At 42.0% G+C, this 17,245-nt stretch overlaps 1 protein-coding gene across 1 annotated transcript in view; it reads right to left on the minus strand.

Moving 5' to 3' along the window:
- Window positions 1-17,245, minus strand: part of LOC146797710 (plasma membrane calcium-transporting ATPase 2-like) — a 2,176,758-nt gene that overhangs the window by 1,959,082 nt on the left and 200,431 nt on the right. Inside the window, exon 3 of the mRNA XM_085624877.1 lies at window positions 16,613-16,794. The gene's annotated coding sequence lies outside the window, so the exon portion shown is untranslated. The remainder of the gene's footprint in view (window positions 1-16,612; window positions 16,795-17,245) is intronic.

The following is a 17,245-nucleotide window of genomic DNA, read 5'->3' on the forward strand; positions in this document are numbered from 1 at the left end:
CAGACCCAAATTGTTCACCCAAATGCCTTACTTTTCCTTTACCTGCTTAATGATCTATGTCCATCTCCAATATTTTAATAAAATCCTCTACCTTTATCAAATCCAGACAATTGATTTTAGAAGATTTTGAATCTTTATTTCAAATTCTTATTTCTGCTTCTATGAAATTGTCCCTATGGCATAACCCCCTGATAGAATTTGATCACACCATCAAATTCTGGCAATCATGAATTTTTGCTGCTATTTTCAATCTCAGTGATATTCGTAATGACTTCTTTTTACCCTGTTCAGAATTACCATATGTTTTCATTACAGATATTTACAAATAAGAACTTTTATGAAACTCTATTCTTAATTGTTTTCAAACAATATACTTGCAATCAAATTCTCTGATTAGGAAATTTGCATCAGTGCTTTTAATGCTTCTTCACATGCCGTTTTCAAATTTTGCAAACAACTACATAACACAACTGATGCTAATCTAGTTTCTCAGTAATTTTTAAAATGACGAACTCTCCAAAACTTACCCTTAAGATACTTGGGAAAATCATGGTATGCAAATACTTCTGGGTAGCTCCCTGTTGCCCTATATCACACTAATACCTTTTCCTTGTTTAACTGTCTATGGACACTTTATAAATTATTGAAAGCCAAACTTTTATACTTTCCACTCTGTAAACAATGCAGAATGTTTGATGGTTCATTAAGGCATGTCTTATTTCAATGTACATTTATTTTTCAATTATAGAAAGCTGCATGGGACATTATTATGAAAATACTTCACATTTTGAATAATCTTTCTTATGACATGTGTAGCTCTAAGTCTACTTCCATATCTACTACATTATCTGACACACAAAAATGTATTTGATCTTCTGTAATCTTCTGCTCTCAAATCAATTGCGGTTAATTGGAAAAATGCCCCTTTATTAGCTGTACACACCTGGTGGTACTGGATTACATTTATAGAACCATTACCAATTCATCTCTTAAGGGTGTTGTTAATACTACTTCCACTTTTCAATTGTTTTGGAAGCTAGTTGATGATTATATTGCATTGCATATGTAATGTTAACTACTTATACCTATAGATTTTTTCATTTTATTTACTTTGTTTACTGTGCATAAAATGCCTCATTTTTTCCCGTCATTTTCGGTTTACTTTTTTTCATGTACCAATTCCTTCAATATTTAACTTTTTCCTGTACAATGTTAATTGAATATGTGTATTTTAATATCTTCTTATATTATGTACCATTTTATTATTCTTGTCTATTTTGTCCTTTTCACTTTAAAATGCAATAACATATTTTGAACTAAAAAGAAAATTGTATAATTTTGTCACAGGCTTCTTACATGCTTCAGCTCTCTGCTTGGGTAGGTGGATAATGTTATTAGACCGGCAAATAAAACATGCTTCTTTCATGTTTTACAGAATGAAAACATGTGGCTTTTCTGCTGAACATTTTTTGAGCTGCTATCACTTAAAAATATACTTGTCATATAAATATGGAAAAAGGATCTCCACAAGCTGATTTACAAATGAGAATTGAAAATACATGCAGAGCAAAATAGACCTGCTCTGTACTCTTTAGATTTACTGATTCTTATTTTATAAACACTCCTTTACAACAGGGCACTTACAGACATCTAAGACAGCATGCTCAAATTTTATCCACAACCTATTTTATTTACACTAGTGACTCACATAAAGTACATTTAGTGCATACAAGATATTATAATATTATATTGGATCCAGTCCCATTATGTATAAAAGTGGCAACCCATTTGGTCCAAGCCCTAGTTCTTTTTGATTGAGGAAGGGAGTCCTCTACAGAGAACTCAAAGTGCTGCTGATCAACTAGAGGTGGTGTCCACCTGACAACCAGTTGCCCAGAGGTCAGGGGACTGAAGACTGCTCATTCTGTCGAAAGAAGTGAATATCTGCATAAAGAGCCTAAAGGCTTGGCTGTCTGATGAGAAAGAAGTGTGACTTACCATTTATGCAATTTGTGCTTTCATTTTATATTTGTATCTTTAACATTTTCAGTAAAGCACCCATATTACTAAAGAAGGTGACTGTGAGCATCAAAATCGATCGAGATCATAATTGTGGTCACATCTAAGAAAACTTTTTGTTGAGAAATGATTACAAGGCTTCAGTTATGGTGCATTTATAAGCCAAGTGAATCTTCATGATCAAGTCAAAATGCATCTATATATTAATGTTTGTCGATGTAAATTATACATGTAAACTAATTTATTTGAAATGACATTAAGTATGAGTTTACTGTTTTATAACTGAACAGTTTAAGAAAGGTTTGACATTTTTTAAAGGAATCTTTTGCTTCATAGCAACACGTGCATTTTCAGTCTGTTGGTGTAAGGAGAACAAGGGGAATGTCAGCAATATCTTGTCAAGGTGGTTCAAATGAACAAAATGTAAGGCGGAATATGGCAAGGGAGAGGGAAAACTACTGTATTCATCTTAGAACTTTGAGGCATATATAAAAGAAAATGGCGCAGTGCTGCAGCAAATTTTGCAGTGCCATGCTGCGCCATTTCCAAAACACAGGGATGCGCCGTATTTACAAGAATACGGCTCACCCCTGTGTTTTCCCTAGTGCTGGCACTAAAACTAGCTGCCTAGCACCAATACAGACACCCTAATACCATAGTGCAAGGGTGCCTGTGTTGCAGGGACGCCTTCCTGCACATAAGCAATCAATAATGGCAATTTTCTACTTCTATGTGTGTAGTCACCATTATTTAATGATGGCTTTTGTGAATGAAGGGACACCTTCATGCAGAAAAACAATCATTAATGGCAGTTTGCTCTTTCTATGTGTGCTGCACAATGCAGCACACACAGAGCCAAAACAAAGAGGAATAAAAGTATTTATCCTGATTGCACCAATCTAATGCTTGCTTTTGCATGGTCTTAGTTGTTGGCACTGCCTCAGATTAACAGATCCTTGTAAGTCTGGGGCAGCATCAAAAAGCAATGGGTCTTGCAGTGAAATGCACACAGCAACACACATTTCATTCCCCTTTCACGCAGATACCTGTGTGAAAGGGTGCCATATTTACGAATTGGCCTTAATGCCACATTGTAAGTATGGGGCAGGGCATTGAGCCACCAGAAGGTCGCTAAAAGTGAGATACCGTTGACTCAATCCCCTTGTAAATATGACCCTTGGTCCGAGATATAGGTTGCTCAGGGGATATGATGAAACAAACTGCCATTGTATGAAACTGAGTTGTTTGTTGACTGGAGTATGAACCTTGGCCAAGCAGCAACCACAATCCTTGTCAGGGTGAGGCACAAGCCAACTCTAAATTAAGTTGTGCTGAACCTCATGGTTGCTTGGCACGGAGCGACGGACTAAAGTGCGATATGGGTCATTGTGATGGAATCGATCCACGCAGCAGCGGTGATGCATCTGTACTGCTCGGGGTTGTGCTGCACAGCAGAGGGGATATGTAGGTTTTGCTGGATCCCCAGAAGATGACAGAGCACCTTATGCCCACTTCCAAGGATCCAGGACTGGGGACAGGGTAGAATCACAGATGGCAGAGTCCAGATGCTGGGGTCAAGGTGGTTAGAGCCTTCTGTCCCTGAGGCTTCATGAAATACTTAGGTCTTAACATAACTAATTCTAGTGTCATGGACACAGGCCAATTGGCCTGAATATGGATGCTCGATCCTGGAAGACCTAGCCTAATGGAAACCCCTCCATACATCATGGCCAGGGAGCCTTAATGAGGTCAAAATGTCTATACTCCTGAAATTCTCAGACCCTGCCTACATCTACCTACCAAGACACTATTCTTCATCTTCAAAGGGATCTACACTATTTTATTTGGGGAGGGAAACATACAAGATTCTCAAACGCAATGCTGATACTTCCTAGAGAACGAGAGGGTGAGCCCCAACCTTCGGTATATATTGGACGGCACATCTGCGCTATATTTTGGAATGGGTCATACATGAAAGCGAAAAACATTGGTTTCACATGGACCAGGCAGTGCCATGCCACCGCCTTTGAGATTGGCCATAGCTATTCCTTTTAAGAAGTCAGGACATATCTGAGAGGTGTTTATGTAGTGGCTTACAATGACCCCTGGCCAGCCTGATCCTCAGCAACTGTCTGCCAACAGCGTCCTAGAATCCACTCACCGGATTCCAGTAGTAGAAGCTTCACATTACGTAGGAACAGCATCTGTACCCAGGGACATTACATCATAGAATACAACAATTCTAAGATGTATTGTTTCTGGTCCTTGACATTTGCGACAGAAATGCCCTTAGAAGGTGCCTGAACAAATGTCCCTCCTCGAACAGCCCACTTGCTTGCAATCCATACTTGCCACCGGCTTTCCGCCTCTCTTCCTTTCCAGCTTAGAGAAATGGAGATTGTCACCCTCTCATCTACTTATTTGACAGCGAAGCAATCAAGGCTTTTGATCAATGCAAACAAGATTTCCAGCTTCCAAAATCAGCTTGGCTGCATTATTACCAACTTCAGTGCTCTCCCCTTGCAATACCCAGGGGGCGACACAACAACTCAACCTCTTTGTACTGGGACAAGAGGTTTGTCTCCTGCACCTACCAGATTCTCCAACACTTGACCCCTGTTCTCAACCACATACATACCAATCCCAGTGGGAATCTGACACCACCGAGGGAATTTCTAAGGAGCAATGGGAACAACTGTGGCACGATATCCCCAAATTACATAGGAGCATACCCCAATGAGAGAATGTGTACAAATGGATGATGAGATGGTATTACACTCCAGGACACTTATACTCCATCTAGTCTTCCACTTCCACACATTACTGGTTGTTAGACCTGGTACCATTGGCGTGAGTCTCCCTTTCAATTTTTTCTGATTGCCTCCTCTGTTTTTGATATGTTTTGCTGGTTTAGATGCTTTGGGCACTGTGCCACTGCTATTCAGTGCCACAGTGCCAGTGCTGCCTATGTTAAATTGATGTATTGATTAGTGACTCCATGATTGGGTTATTTGATTTACTTGGCAGACCCTAGTACAGTGCACCATGTGTGCCCAGGGCTTGTAAATCAAATGCTGCTGGTGGGCTTGCAGCACTGGTGTACACGATGCAAAGGATGGTCATTTCTAACATGTATACATAAAACAATATTAATAATGTGTCTACAATATATATAATTTATTGCTGTAATTACTATGACCTGTAAAGAGTTGGGTGGTATTGATGTACAATGGCACCCCATCGCAGTCTGTGCCGCGTGAACCCTTGTATGATGCCCCCAACTGAGACCTTTTGCGCCTCGCCAAATGGTATCAAAGAGGGGGCTGCAGGAGCATCTGCAGCCTCATTTCTGTTATGTTTTATATTGCTAAACAACAATATGCACATTGGAATATAAAATATATTAAGAAATGTGCGTAAAAGGAAATCCGAAAGGTGGCCATTAGGAATTCAGGAGGAAAAGAAAATTGATGGGACATTTCATGCTTTCATATGAATGTAGGTTCTGAAGAGATTGGCTCAATCTCTGTTCGTTATCTCTGTTCTCAGCTGTGTGGTATGAAGTCGTTAATCTTTTTGATAGAAATTTTGTACTTCTAAGTTGCATTATTTCTTGATAGGCGCAGAAAACTCATTATAACAGAAACATGCATTATTATATTAATCAAAGTTGATAATGTTTATTTTCATGCTCACTCGATCATCCCATATTATGGGAGCCTTATTATTTTGCAACTGCCTATAGTCTCTGTAGGTATGAAAGGACTATTACAGTAGACCTAATCAAAGGCTGTGCATAAAGCATCATCAATCAACAGCAGTGTACATTATAAACACATTATGAAATGTCCTGAGCGTGCATGCGCCAACACCCACTTAATTCTGATAATATGAAAATTCATACTGAAATTTTGTATTTATTTATTAATGGATGTATTAATGGTGTATCATGCATAAAGACATGGCTTAGGGACTTGTCATGGGAGCACTCTGGACAGCAACATAAATCACATTGGACAGATGGTGTAATGTTAGCAGCCACGGCGTAATGAGTGTTTATAAAGAGAGCTGTGGAGGGACCCATGGTGGAGAGTGTAGGAGTAGTTAGGCGGAGGTGGCATTCATTTTAGAAAGGCTTTGATATCTATTAGACAGACCTTATTTTTCATAATTGACCTACCATTCTCCTTTCTTCTATGCCTGAATGAATGAGCAAACAGGAGAGGAAAATAGTGATGCTGGTGTGGTCTGGTTTACCCAGCAACATACACAAGTGAATTCCTGATGATCATTTCATTCGCAAAATCGGCTAGATTGACTAAATATTGCACATATGGGGTCCTATTAAAAAGGTATACTTGGTGCAAAACTAAAGATAACGACCAAAGGTACTTTTTATATGCCTGCCCCTAATTCACAAAGGCATTCCTGCCAGACGTAAGCCCTTTTGGGGGGGTGGATTTGTGAGAGATTTCCACCATGAGTGCCACGATCTTTGCATTCATAAATTCCACTCAAGAGGTGAAAAGTCGGCATTTCAAGATGTGGCTTCCTTTGAAAGTTTGGGTGAATTCAAAAACATGAAGGTTTGTCTGTCTTCCCAGACATCATTGCCATCTGTGTAAATGATTAATTGGCCACCTGATTCATAAAGGGCACATTCCACTGTTCATCTGAGAATGCATAGGACAGAGTTCATCCAGCTCACTTGTGCATTAATGCAGAAATGGGGTAAGCTGAGCGAGGGTGCTGGAGGTTTTGAAGTGCATTTTGATTCCTATCACTGTGGGGCTGATTATGATGTCAGGCTGAAAGCCTCCGACCAACAGTCGGATTCCCCTAGACCGTGTCGGAACCCATCTGCCCGACTTGGTCAGATTCATTTCTGACCAACCGATTACGATGTTCGAGGGTCGGAAGGAAAATGGTTCTGTCATTCCAAATCAGTTTCGACCGACTCTCGGAGAATCTGTGTTTATCTGAGCCGAATTGTACAGATCTATGGACAGCATTTCTGCCCGACCAATGACGATGTCGGATTCCAGCAGCCTTTCCGACTCCGTTTGTCCGACACAAAAAAGGCTGGCAGAAACTGACTGTGTGGGCCCCTAGCAGGGCCCCTTTCATGCTGAGGCCTCCAGTTGGGGGCCATGAGGTTAATCAAGGGCCCATCCCCCGTAAAAGAATGCACTGTGTGGCAGGCACCATGGGGTGCCCAAGACAGGATGCAACGTTTTCCGCAACCACCCCTTTTCCCCATAGGAGCCAGTTTTGTCTGTCGGAACACGGGCTCCCATTGAAGTCAATGGGAGTCCGACCGAACTGTGTTCGGAAACATTGTAATCTGTCATGCAGAACTGCCAATCGCAAGTCGGTTGGAACCGATTCCGAGAGTCGGTGGAAAGTTTCCGCACCGCATCGTGTTGGGCCCCTATGTGTGGGTAATGTGCATCTCCATATAGTTATGTTCACTCATGACCAACATTTGTTCATGCTTTCCACTAGCCAGTATCATGAAAATGAATGGACCATTCACATATGCACGTTTATTTTGACCTTTTGGCATGCAAATGCACTTTTGATCTACTAGGGGCAAAGAACAGCAGTGTTTGAAATAGAAATTGAAATTGTATAGTTAATTAAAACCTTTACAATCGTGCATCACATTTTGTCGTTTTAAAGCAACAATTTGAGCAGAAAAGAATAAGTCACCGTTAAAACACATTAAAATTAAGATAAAATATAGCCCTGCTAGTGGTGTCTTGGGAAAAATGTGAGCTTTAGCAAAGGAATGACAAACCATATTCCAAGCTGTGCTACTGTACTGTCCATTCTCACAATTTGCCTTGTTGGACTGGAAGCTACCACTACACCACACACCACCTGTGTTCTGCAGTATCCATCAAAAACAGTGGCTGTAGGAGAATAATAAGAGAAAGCACCCTCGTAGCCAGAGCACGAAAAAGGTGCCACCAGTCAAAGGTTCGGATATGTATTTTCTACAACTCTCCATAAATCACACTAATAAGTCAATGAATGCACCCACCCACCCACCCATAGTATTCTAATAGAAATAGGCTTAGAATGAAAACTGTTACTGAATGCCCATTCTCTGAGATCATAAAAGCATCCAACCACAGAAGGGCTGTGTTACCAATAGCAAACATGGCTGTAGGTCCAGGCACCCAAGCCAAAAAATGCAAGGTCTTATAGGTACACCACATGGCAAAAATACATTCAATTTCGAGGAGTGACAGTGGCCAGACGTTGTTCATGGGCCAAGCATAAAGACCTGTCATGAAATCAGGGAGCCAGCCAATGAAACACATCAGGCTGATTAAAACCAAGTCATATCATAATGAGTCAGAACCATTGAAGAAACATGCAGTTTCGACTGGTATGCTCGGAACGGAAGGGAGGAGCTTGTGCGCAGAGCTCCCCCGTGACTGAGCACAGAGCTACGGACCGCAGAGCTACGGACCACAGAGCTGAGCCCAAACGGCTATTTACTGCTATTGCCGCTCTTCCCGCTGCCCGCTCCCGCCCCCGTCTCACCTGCCAACTCCCTGCTCCCTGCCTGTTCCCATCCCCTCCCTGGACGTGAGACTGCCGACCCGTGGTGCTGGGCGGCTTCCGCGGTTTCCGCAGCTCCAGCGGCTCCAGCGGCTCTAGCGGCTCCAGTGGCTCCCGCGGCTCCAGCAGGCCTCCAGCAGCCTCCCACTGGCGGCGGAATAGGGGAGAGGAGAGTGGTCTGCAGATTCGAGGACAGGTGAATAGGGCACCGAAAAGCCAGTAAGGAGGCCAGACAACTGAGCGGAGCACTCACTGCGAGCAGCAGAGGATGTAGCGGATGCAGCAGAGGCAGCAGGCAGTAGGCAGCAGCAGTAGGAGCGGTCCAGGAGACAAACTACCACCGGTGAGTCTAATCTGACAAGAGGTTTCGCCAAAGGTTCTGCACTATTCACTGCCTGTCGCCCATTGTCTAGTCTCACAGCAAGTGGAAAGTTGATGATCACAGCCTCCCAGCCTCCCATGATCTCCTTGCCCTCTTGGGTTACATTCACACTTACAACTACATTGTAGTCGGAGAACCCCCACTGGGCAAGAATTGGACGCGGCAGAAGATAATCTGAAAAAAGAATTAGTCAGAGCGTTTTTGCGACGAGCCAGAATTACCTTCTTTGTTACAGAAGATTACACCTTTTTATAGTGTGCTGGGGGTAAAGCAGACAACGACGCACGAGCACAGCCACTATTAGAGGCAGTTGCAAAGTTGCATAAGTAAAAAAAAAAAAAAAATGAGATCAGGCAGAGTGAGGCATCCACCTCCCAACTCATCTAATACAAAATCAAATTTCAAAATCAACTTTCCATCTAAACCTCGGAAAAAAAAACTAGAGTTAGTATCTTCACCAATAAACTTATGTTCCACCAAAAACGAAGAAAGTCAAAAAAACCGGGGAGATATGATGTTAGTCACTAATCAAGAACCAGGAACCTGTCGCGAACAAACTCCCACTTTCGATTCCAACAAATCCTCGAACGCAAAGTGTTTCGACAACGACAAGGATCTTATTGTATTACCCTGTTTAGTGACACCTCCTCCACAACTGCAGCAATCTCAGTAATTATCCCAGGTGTCTCCACCTTCGGTATTAAAATCACCCCCAATGGGTCTAAACAATCTCATAACCATTGAGGGAACGCCAGTGAAGAAAAAGAAACGTTTCTTCCAACCAAAGATATACACGAAGTTTTCCTTCCTAAAAGATCCTGGATCAGCAATTTTTTCTAAGACAGGGAACATCAAGGGCCTCCATGCACCGCTCCTACCAAGCAAACACAATCAAAGTTATATAAAAAACGCCGACAGCAACCTAGCAGGCCCCCCCAGGCAAGCTGGGCCTTTGAATACATCCAACATTGAAGCAGCTGAAACAAGGTCAGTACCATCTCCAACAAAGGCAAATAATAGGAAAGTGGGCTCACTTACTCACTTAGCAACCTTGGCAGTCCAAGCAATTTCCAGTCACATAAATCTGGGAAAGGAGCCGTCCAATATATTCGTAAACAAAAATTGGATCCTACCAAGGAAAGTTGAAACCATAGAGGCAGTAATCCACCAACGCCAACACCTAGTGAGCCATGGTGAGAGCAAAGACTCTGAGATCCAGAGCCTCAAAGAGGAGGAAAGGAAAGACTTACACTGTCCTCAACCATTAAGTAGTTCGCCAAAACCGAAGAAGGTACCCCAGGACATCGAAGAAATACAAACATTGCAGCAAACTAAAACAATGGAACCAGGTAGCAGAACCCAGTGCCATCAAGCGGCCAAAATTTCTTCAATCCAAAACCACACATCTCAAATAAATCTCAAAAGCAACATAGGAAAAATTGTACTAAATGACAGGTCAGCAATAATGACTTCACCTCAACGTTGCACCTTGCCACAGTACTATGATCTTCAACCCACAGACAACTACGCAAACAACGACATGTCCTCCATAGCTGCACAGGAATGGGAGGAACTGGTTGCAACCTATAATCAGGATTCAGTCGGACGCAGTCCATCCATTGACGCTTCACCAAAACTGGATAAAAATAGCACCATTGACAATCTGGGCAAAGATTCAATATGGGCAACAATTTTGAAAACCCTGCAGCATTCGACTACGGCTCTAGAATTTCAATCTCAAAAAATGGACTTGCAACTCCTAGTTCTGCAGACAATTGCGGTCACAATTTCAGGAATTGACCAGAAAATCTCAGAATTAAATGGTCTCATAAAAAGAGGCCAAGACGCCGTCTATGAGTCCCAAACAAACCTTCCACAACTACAAACTTACGACCCAATTTTGGACAAATTATCTTCTTTACCAGCAATGCTGGGAGACTTGATAAACGACCTAAAATTGACAGCCTTACAAACTCCGATTCCACAAACTTCGGATCTACCGCCAGAATCCTCATCGACATACACAAATCGAGAGAACGTGCCGCCTGCCGAACAGAGCTCAACAACCAATTTACTCTTAAAACAAACATCATCCTTTGACAGGTTGGACACTGCCCCCACGATTATCACCATAGATAATTGAACTCTAACAAACAACCAAGCCTCGCATAAAACTCGTAGAAAGAAGAAAAGGAAAGGAAGGAACAGGCTGCTAATGAACGGAAGGCATTATAAAGAGACACAACTGCACCCCCCCGCCTTAGCAGCAGCTAACGAACAAAAAGTAAAAAACAATGATCAACCACCAGCCTCCCACAAGATCATAGATGGCACTACTTCCCCTTTTTTAGCACCTTGCGACAAACAGACATTCAACTCGACCCAGGAAATTGTCCTAAAAGAACCTGAACAGGAATGCCCTCAAGTCAAGGTAAACCAATCGGTACATAATGCTCACAATGTTGAGCCAACATTTGTTGACCACACTCGAATAAAAACAAGTGCGGACAACGCTACAGTCACCAACACAGAGTTGCCGCTTCAATCAAAATGGCACTTAAAAAGCAACATAAGGCCACAAAATGCAGATAATGATCCAATGCAGCAACTATACCATACAGACACTACACGCCTAGCACGTTCCCCTCAACCCTTCCACCAATATAACGCAGGACTTTCCAATTTGACAGCACCCGAGCACTTGCATACTCAGGCATCAATCCTTTTCATTCCTGAATATACATCCAGAGGAAGGGATGATATATTGAACAGGGGTAACATACTGAGACTCTTGCACTCAGTTAGTACCCTAGAAAACATTAGCCCTTCAGAACTTGTACAAATAGAGTTTCAGCCAAACACCGAACCCCACCGCCCGGAAACAACTAAAGCAACCTGGAACTCCGCCGAGACAGTGAGCAAAATCATGGAAGAAGAAGAAACATTCCGACAATGGGGGATAGAGTTGAGATTAGAACAGCGCCCCCGCTATCCAACACCCCTTTTACCACCTAATAGGTCGCTAGCACCCAAAAGAACCAACTCAATTTTAAGGGGTGCTAGGAGTAATTCCCCGAGGGCATACTCCAAAGACAATAGGAAATCACAAATAGGACAAAATCCAAACTACAGTACTTACTTTCCGCGAGATTGTAATCCTAATTGGAAGTCAATCCAACGCACAATGAGCACAACGACTGGCGCAACTTGACAAAAAGGGCAAGGACTAGCTAATCCTTCAAATAGGAAGAGGGACATCAGCATCTGCTCATGGAACATCAATGGCTTAGCCAGTAAAAGCAATGACCCGAAATTTCTTCAATACCTGAACAGATTTGATCTCCTATTGCTTCAAGAAACATGGGAAGAAAAAGCACTAGACCTATTGGGGTTTGCATCATGTTGTATCCCGGCTAACAGAAATTCCACCTTTGGGCAGAGATCAGGTGGATTGATGCTTCTTGCATCTATACAAACCATAGGTGAAATTATAGAAATAGACTCTCACATATCTCCCCCGAGTGCAATACAGGTGGTAAAAATCTCCCTTTGGTTACGGAATCTGCCTCAAGAAGTAATCATAATTAATGTATACATACACCCAAAACAAAAGCAACAGGCCGCAAAAGATTTGGGAGCAGCCTTGGAGAAGATAAGGGAAGAACAGGACTCCGACTTAATCATCATGGCGGGGGATTTTAACATGCTTCTCATCAGCGAGGACCAAGATGACGACCTTATTCGAGACTTGAATGTGGCATGGGGCGTTCCCACACAAGGCTCGGTAAAAAACAGCAAACTAACTAAGTATTCAAAAAAACTTGCTCCAAAATTTGGAACATCTCAACCTAAGGGCCTTAAATGGGCGTTATGACGAAGACGACCCACCAGTTGCAACCTTCCACTCCAATAAACAAACCTCTCATCTTGACTACATGTTTATATCTTTAAACATGTTTAGCTGGATTAAAATGTTCAGAATAGGGATGAGTGACCTCAGCGACCATCTACCCTTAGAAACCACAATAAAAGTCACCTCAAAATTGGAAAAGGAATTATACAAAGGCCCCTGCTTGGAAGTCACGTCAAACCTACGGCGGTTACGATGCAACATTGACAACATTAGGTCAGTAAGCATAACAGCTAAAAATCTTTTCACTCAAGCAGCCAATTCCTCATGTAAAGCGTTGGATAACTGGCAAAGCTTCATTACAAAAATTAGCGAGAAGCTGATAAACAACAAGCCAAACACGTTACGCCAGGAGATGAGAGTCCCTAATAAAAATCTAGTAACCCTAGAAATGAAGACTCAAAAACGGCTAATAAATCAAACACTAAGGCTGTTACGAAAGGATCCAACAAATTGTAGTTTGCGAACAGCCCTTCAGACAGCAAAAAAACACCTGAAACGGATGAAATGGGAAAAAAGGAAGGAACAGAATGAAGAGCTATGGGCAAAGCTCCATTATGAAGGGAAGCAGAAAAATAGTTCGAAATTCTGGCAAATGGTTAAAAAAAAAAATAACCCAGACCACCGGGGTCAAAACTCACACATACCAGAGGAGGGTTGGACAAAATATTTGTCACTGCATTTTAACAATGAGGACATCACAGAGGGAGCTGTAACACACATACCTCGTGCAGTAACCATGTGCCCCAAAATCGAAGGTAAAGAAACCAGCCGCACGCCCACAACGTTCCAGGAAAAGTGTGAGAATGGGTCTAAGACCTCACCTAAGCTCGATAAATTAGCACCAATGGCAGAAGTTTCGATATGTGCTGAGCAATGGCAAAAATTAATTATTCCAGCTGACGTAAAACGACAAATAAAAAGAGGGCGATCTGCGGGAGCTCCGGGCCCAAATGGTATTCCACCCATGTTGTATAAGGAAGACGTGGAATTTTGGAGCAAATCGTTGGCATCCTTATTCAATAGTCTAATATACACCCAGATACTTCCTGAGTCCTGGTATGGGTCAGTCATCAGCCCGATTTATAAGCACGGTAGTAAGAAGCACCCAAATAACTACCGACTCATCGCATTACTAGATGTAGAGGCTAAATACTTTGCAGGCATAATTCTGGAAGAGTTAACAACGTGGGCAGCTGAAAAATCCATTATCCCGATCACTGAAACAGGATTCTGCAGAGGCCAAGGCACCACAACCAACATCATGGCGCTGTCCCTGCTGATGGGACAGGCCAAAGAGACTAAATCACCTTTATATCTTACGTTCATCGACTACACTGCCGCATTCGATCACATAGATCGTAACAAACTTTGGCAGAAACTAAGCCACTGGGGGATACCAAAACATCTCTTAGACGTGTTAATACTACTTCACTCCAACACTTGGATTAAAATCAAACTTGGAACAGGAACACACCTTTCGAAACCTATTAAGACAACAAAAGGTCTAAAACAAGGGTGCGTACTGGCTCCTCTTTTATTTAACCTTTATTTGGCTGATCTACCAGGAGAACTTGACAAATGCTCTAACCACGCGCCTAAACTTGGGTCAATTATCCTCTCCAACTTACTATATGCAGACGACTTAGTGTTAATAAGTCGAACCCCAATGGGCCTTCAACATCTTTTGAATGTTGTATATACTTTTTCTGAAAGAAACGCCCTTCAAATAAATCTTAAAAAGACTAAGGCCATGGCTGTGAATTATAAGAAAAAAAGGGAAATTTGTTGGTACCTGAACGGAGAGAAAATGGATCTGGTAACAACCTATAAATACTTGGGAGTAATCCTGGACGCAAAAAACATGTCCAAGCCACAACTTGAATCCCTACGAGGAAAGGCGACTACGATCCACCTGGCCATCAAATCACTAAAGGCAAAACTTCCCGATCTTACACTTAAACCTCTCCTTCAAATACTGCGTGCAAAACTACAGCCGACCATCACATACGGGAGCGAATCCCTACATGGGAAGGATGCCGCCCTACTGGACATACGTATGGCCAAATCATATAGAGCCATTTTCAATCTTCCCAAATACGTTTCTCCTGCTCAGATTCGGCTGGAATTTGGAATAATTAAACAGACAATAGGAAGGCAGAGCGCGTATGTAGAAACCTGGCACAAGATTCGCACCGCTGAGACTGGCTCCTTAAGTTCCAACGTATGGGGGGAGCTATTTCGTCATCAAAAATCATTGGCCAGAGACTATCTATTGGAATCACTTCAAGCCTTGGGCCTGAAAGACTTATGGGAAATTCCAACAGACCACCTGACCTTTAAAAAAATCGCAAAAAAGTCGGCGCGCATTATTTCAGTAATCGAAGACAAGAATGATCTAGCGAAAAGAGCGCATGGTTGGACAACGCTGGGCGACTACGGGCCAGTACAACCACAAGTATATCTTAGTACTGGCATGAAAATAAAAATCAAAGAAAGGTTTCTGAAATTACGCCTCGGAGTAATTCCTATACTCCCACATCTGCCACCTTGGGAGAGGAATAACTCCTCAGAGCAGTGCCGGCTGTGCAAAACTGGCAAGGAGGACATTGTTCATGTGATCTGTATTTGCACTAAATTAAATGACTTAAGGCATAACTTACTACGCCCTCTCTTTAAGCAGTATGGGACGCGGACTTGTAGACAAGCTGTAATACTGTGTTTTAATCCGAAATATACCAAACTGAATTGCTGGGTCGTAAAGTTTTTCGATTTAATGTGTAAAAGACTTAAGAGCACCTGATGACAACTAAAAAAACTTTTTAAGGTTACTTAATTGATCATAAGTAAATTTTTAGCCAATGGCAACGTATTAACGAATTTTTAAACATTTATTTCAATGTTTTATGACATTTTGTAAAGATTTTAACTAATCATGTACAAATAAATAATTACCAGTCATACCAGTCATTGAAGAAAGACACACACTGTGAGGCATGAGACACAACATAATTAAAATTAGATGAAAAACATCTAAACTGTCTCAGATTACCTTTTATTTGGTACTTCTTAGAAGAGAACAGTTTCATAGTTCAAACCTGGTCAACCATGTTCAGGAGCAGAGTGAATAGTGAGAAGGTGGGACCAAGGCCAATCTTCAAACACGCCGCCAGGAACCTGAAACCCCAGTCTCAGGAAAACCCAAGGGGCAAACTCTTACCTTCTCTAGAGCAAATCCCTTTGAACAGAGTTAACAGGAATGGCAAGAACAGAGTGCACATATAGCTTTCTCATCATGTCAGCCATAAGAAACTTAAAGGCAATTAACTAACAGCGAGAGGCCAACTGGAAGACACCAGGAGCAGAAGCAGCATGAACATTTGAGTGCAGAAAATGCCTTTTTTCAACACCACACTGACTAAAAGAAAGAAGTAACATGTCAGAGATCAACAAACAAGACTACCAGAATGAGTATGGGACAAAAAAGTGAAAAATAGATGGTTTTGTTTGTGTGCATTCTTGCGAGGAGAATAAACACTGGTCCCCATGCGGATAGAAACATGATCCAATCATCAGCAGCTGTTGCCAGAACAGAAGAAATACACAAAGGCACAAACACACATTCGACCAATTCAGAGAGAGTGACAAGTCCCAGCTGGCATTACAATTCCACATCCCAGCTTTTGTCATGTTAACACAAATATTTGAAAAGGTATATGAGAACTTACTAAAGGAGCAGCACGAAAACAAGGTAAAGGAAGGTCCCAACAGTATTCCCAGATCCTTGAAAGTGAGTTAATATGGTCCTCTGAAGGCGAGTAAAAAAAAGTGAAAACCAAACTCACTTGCCCGGAAGTCTTAAACTGGATACTCTGTCAGTTTCAATAAGGTCAGCACTTCTACTGCACTCCTACGAGGGAAATAGAGTGCAATGATAATAAATAAATAATACACAATCAATAAACGTCAGTATAGCATGGCAAGGTTACAAATTCTAGTTGGCTTATCATATGCATCATTACCAGATCTCCACTGTCTGATCCAATGCTATAAATCCAGTTGATCCACGCAGAGCACACAGGCATAGAACAGCACCGATTCATCAAACACTCATGAAAGTAAGGACAGCGCACTTAAATCCAGGAGCAACGGTGCTCTTATGACAGTTACCTTCCTTTGTATTTAAAGACTCAGCCCCTGACCTCAAATGAATAGCCTCTTAAAGACGGCAGCAAAACATGACTGACTCTACCCCATCCACACTGGCCTCCCAGAGGTGAACTGACGTGACTGATTCTAGTTCTAGCCTTCAATGCTTTACATCTCTGTGATTGGCATGTGACAGGCGAAGGCTGAGCAAA

Source organism: Triturus cristatus, chromosome 9, assembly GCF_964204655.1.
Source record: "Triturus cristatus chromosome 9, aTriCri1.1, whole genome shotgun sequence".
Classification (NCBI taxonomy): domain Eukaryota; kingdom Metazoa; phylum Chordata; class Amphibia; order Caudata; family Salamandridae; genus Triturus; species Triturus cristatus.